Source organism: Canis aureus, chromosome 15 (assembly GCF_053574225.1).
Source record: "Canis aureus isolate CA01 chromosome 15, VMU_Caureus_v.1.0, whole genome shotgun sequence".
Classification (NCBI taxonomy): Eukaryota; Metazoa; Chordata; class Mammalia; order Carnivora; family Canidae; genus Canis; species Canis aureus.
This window is the reverse complement of record NC_135625.1, coordinates 8,651,781-8,656,259: the sequence shown is the minus strand read 5'-3', so window position 1 is coordinate 8,656,259 and position 4,479 is coordinate 8,651,781. Positions and strand designations below refer to the sequence as shown.

General features: G+C 58.4%; 1 long non-coding RNA gene across 1 annotated transcript; it reads right to left on the bottom strand.

The window, feature by feature from the left end:
* Window positions 1–2,334: 2,334 nt before the first annotated feature.
* Window positions 2,335–4,209, bottom strand: LOC144283927 (uncharacterized). Its single transcript, XR_013352419.1, has 3 exons — window positions 4,036–4,209; window positions 3,538–3,648; window positions 2,335–2,940 (listed from the first exon to the last, which is right to left on the bottom strand). It is a non-coding gene; the product is annotated as an uncharacterized LOC144283927 (long non-coding RNA).
* Between the last annotated feature and the right edge of the window lie 270 nt (window positions 4,210–4,479).

The following is a 4,479-nucleotide window of genomic DNA, read 5'->3' as shown; positions in this document are numbered from 1 at the left end:
AGAGGAGAACACAGGCAACACCCTTTTTGAACTTGGCCACAGTAACTTCTTGCAAGATACATCCATGAAGGCAAGGGAAAGAGAAGCAAAAATGAACTGTTGGGACTTCATCAAGATAAGAAGCTTCTGCACAGCAAAACTGAAAGACAACCTGCAGAACGGGAGAAGATATTTGCAAATGACCTATCAGATAAAGGGCTAGTTTCCAAGATCTATAAAGAACTTATTAAACTCAACACCAAAGAAACAAACAATTCAATCATGAAATGAGCAAAAGACATGAACAGAAATCTCACAGAGGAAGACATAGACCTGCCCACCAAGCACACGAGAAAATGCTCCACATCACTGGCCATCAGGGAAATACAAATCAAAACCACCATGAGATCCCACCTCACACCAGTGAGAATGGAGAACATTAACAAGGCAGGAAACAATTTTTTTGTCTGCTTTTTATTAAAAAAAAGACCATGATTCTTTGGGAGGTGATACAAGATTGCTTTCCAGTCAGATCATAATTTCCACAACTTCTGTAATAACTATAAATTTGAAAGTTTCTCACTCTCCCACCCCAATTCACTTTTGGCACCTGAGTGTGAAATGTCACTTCCAAAAAATGGGGGAAAATATGCTGATTACTGGGTTTTCATCACATAGTACTCCTTTCCTGAGGAAAAATTTTCTGGTTGCTAAATTGAGAATATTGATACAAGAATGCTTAACAATATCTCATCAGTAAAAGCCTTTTTCTAACCAACTCAATGGCTGTCTCAGAAGAAAATTACATAGAAATAGCATCCAATTCTCAGAGGTAAAAAGGCAATGGATTATCTTATCCTTTTCCACTTCTCCTAATTTTACATTTAGAATTAGAGCAAATCTTTCAGAGGTAGCAGAAGGTCTGGCACAGGCTCTGGCTTCATGATTTGAAAATACAATTTCAACTCATCACATTCTTCAGAAGAACTCATTATACTTAAAGGAAGCACACAAAGAGGGTCTCTTCACCTCTGCATGCAGAGGTTGACCAGAAGGACATACATTGGTTACCAACAGAGAAGGATGGGCCTGGAGGTGTCTGAATTGCCTCAGGTAACGCAGGGCCCGGAGATGCACATCTGTGCCTGGCATGTGCTGTCTTAGCAATTGCAGAATTTTCATAAGGGACGGAAATTCTGGGAACTGACAAAAGTCGTCCCCATAATAATCCAGCCATATTTCCAGCATGCAGGAGATGGCCATGGGGAGGGACAGGTGGGCACAGGCATCAGAAGACAGGGCTCTGTCACATGCAGGTGTCCCAGGGAAGCCCTGCAGGACCCGGGGCCCCGGCCTCCCACGCGGGGTGTCAGAAGCCAGTCTTGCTCCTCGTGCCCCTGCCACCTGGCGGTCCTGCCTGCCACAGGCCTGCTCCCCGAGGAGGGGCTGGCACACAGCCTCTGTGCGGGGAGCCCAGGCCCAGCGGGGTGACCATCAGCATCTCTCCTGGAGAAGCAGGGCTCCCTCCTCAGCCTGGTCCCTGCCCACCTGCCCCTTGAGTCCACCGGCAGGCGTCCGGGGACGGGGGGTATCTGGCCTGTCATTGCCCTCACTGCACACACTGTCGCTCTGGAAGCTCCAAGGCAGGAGGGCTCGGGCTCTGTGTCCTGCCAGGCCTTGCCAGGAGCCGCCCGGGACCTCCACCTTCCCTCCTGTGGCTCTGGGCTGCCTCCCTCATGAGGGGCCCCCCGGGGGTGTCCCTCTACTGACTCTAATATCCCATGTCCCACGGGGCGGGGGCCACCTGGTCCGGGAGCCATCACCGGCCGTCCTGAGCCCCTGCTGTGCCCCCGGGTGCAGGTGCCACCAGATTGGGAAGTGCGATGCTACCCACCCCTTCTGCTCTTTGTCCCAGGTGTGGGGCAGAGAGAGGGTTGGGGGTGCATGGAGAAGGTCTCCTTAGGGGTCCCAGTGCCTCCCACCAAGCCTGCACCCCATCTACCGCTCTCCTTCGCTCTTTTCCAGAAGGGGCCTTAGACCTTTACCCTGTCACAGGAATTGCAGATGTGTGGGGTGACGGTGCAGCCCCCCCCACCCCACAGCACCCTCGCTGCCCTCCTGGAGAGGGAAGGCCCTCCTGCAGGAGCCGGAGTCACTCACAGTTTCCATCATTGCAGGACCACGTCATTGTTACCCCACCCATCTATGATGCACCCATACCTATAGGAGGGCGGGGGCATCCCATGAATCGTTCTGTGGACGTGACCTCTCATCATGGGGGCTGTCACCCTCTGACCCCGACTAGGCCAGAGCCCTGGGGGCCTTCAGCTTTGTGCGTGTGGCCCCGCACCTGCTGGGGCCTCCTGAAGGCTTGAGCATGAAAGGGCTCCGGCCAGGCCCATGGCCCATATCCAAGTGGGCCCGGGGCGCCCCGGGGTCACCGGGTCTGGTTGCCCCAGGACACAGACCCCTGATGGACTCTGAAACCTCCCTTTCAATGGGGAAACAGGCCGCTCAGGACTCTGGTGACGGGGGGGAGGAGGCAAAGGCCTGGTCACGGGGAGGAGGATGGCTGCTGAGCACAGGCACAGCCCCTCTGGCTGACCCGCCACAGGCAGGCCCCAGGGCTGCCCTCCAGGACCCCCCTAGGCCCTGGGGGACCCTGCTCCAGGCGGGGGAGCAGCCCGAGGCCGGGAAGCTCACACCATCCCCAGCCTCCCCAGCAGCAGGTGGCACAGCCCTGGGCTGCGGAGGGGCAGGTGCTCACTCGGTGAACAGCAGGTCCAGCACCTCGTCCGTGGTGGCGAATTCATGGTAATCTTCCAAAAAGCTAAAGATGTAGGTGACATCCCTGCACTGCAAGGCGAGCAGCAGTTGTCGGACTTTGTACTCCAGCAGCTCCGTCTGGCTGAGCTTCTTCGGGACGATCCGATGCCCCCTCCAGGCCGAGGCCCCTGAACCCTGAGGTGGGACAGAGGGGACGTGCAGCCTGCAGGGAGCCGCCGGGAGGCCTGGGATCCCGCCCCGGTAGGCCCTGCGCTGGGGCCCCGTGGGCTTGAGGAGCTGGGGCTCCCTCTCCCACTCAAGCTCCCTGCCTGTCTCTTACACAAACAGGACCAACTATGCAATAAAGAAACAATCTCAGAGGATAAATGTTCAAAATATTTGGATCAATACAAGGACCTCAAGAGACACAGAGAGAGAGACCAAGAGAGGCAGCCACACAGAGGGAGAAGCAGCACCTTGCAGTGAGCCCAGGCGGGGCTCGATCCTGGGCCTCGGAGATCAGGCCTGGGGGAAGGCAGGCGCTAACCCCCGGGCGACCAGGCCTCCCCTGAGGGCTCTATTCTGATGTTCCCACACATCTGTGCGCAGGGACTCTGCATCTGGCCCAGGCTGGGGCAGGGCCATGGGGGCAGGTGTGGGGAGGGGGGATCAGACTCCTGTGGGAGCAGGAGTGTCGGGGGCCCCAGGGGGTAGCAGGCTGGCTTCTGGGACCCGGTGCCCTTCCTGCCGCATCGGGGCCCGGGTGTCAAGGGTCCCAGCCCCTGCACTCACCTTGAGCACGCGCTGGCCTCCATTAGCTGTGCAGGGCACCTCCCTGCTCCTGGAGGCGGTGGAGCAGATGACCCCTTCCTCCCGCTCGCGCCCCACGTCCCGGGTGGAGCTCTGTGGAGACAGTGCCCGGCAGCCAGGCAGGAGGCCTCAGCGCCCGGTCTGGCCCCCTCGGCTGGGCCGCATCCCCAGCTGCCTCCACCCAGACACACCACAGCGCAGGTGGCAACCACCGTCCCCGGGGACAGCAAAGGGATGCGGCTGCAGGGCCTCGGAGTGACTCTGGGGCGGGTAGAGGACCTCAGGAACCCTGTTTCCCCCCTGCCCACCTTGACATCAGGGTGACCCTGAAGGGATCCCCGGGGAACCTGCCGCCCTGCAGCATCCCCCAGCCTGCATGGGACCTGCCCACACATCCCTGGTTCCCTGAAACTGAGGAGGAAGGAATGGGGCTCGCAGGATGGTGGCACAGGGGGCCTGGCCTGGCCTGCACTGTGTTACCTGACGGCGCCTCCTGATCACCGCCCTGATGCCTTGGTATCTATGTTGGAACCAATGCCTACAGCAATGGTCAAGCCGCACCCCTGGGGTTCCTGGGAGCCAGAGCCCCCAGAGGTGGGCCGGCAGCAAGAGAACATCCTCCAGTAGCAGATGTCTCCAGCCAAGTGAGCCTGAGCTGGGGCTGCACTGGATGCGGGTGCCTGGTTATGGGGGTTCCGAGTTCTGTCGGGCTCTGTGACACGGAAGTGAGCTCACTGCCTGGGACCACCTCCCTGACCCACTCCTGGAGGAAGCTGCAGGGGCAGCGATCATGCTGCCAATGCTTCCCCCTTCCCCGCAGGCAATGGCCTTTGTACACAGGGACACAACCGCACCCCTATCGACAGGCCCCAGGGAAGGACTCTGTGCCCCCAGGGCCCCAGCCTGGACACACACCTGGGTTCA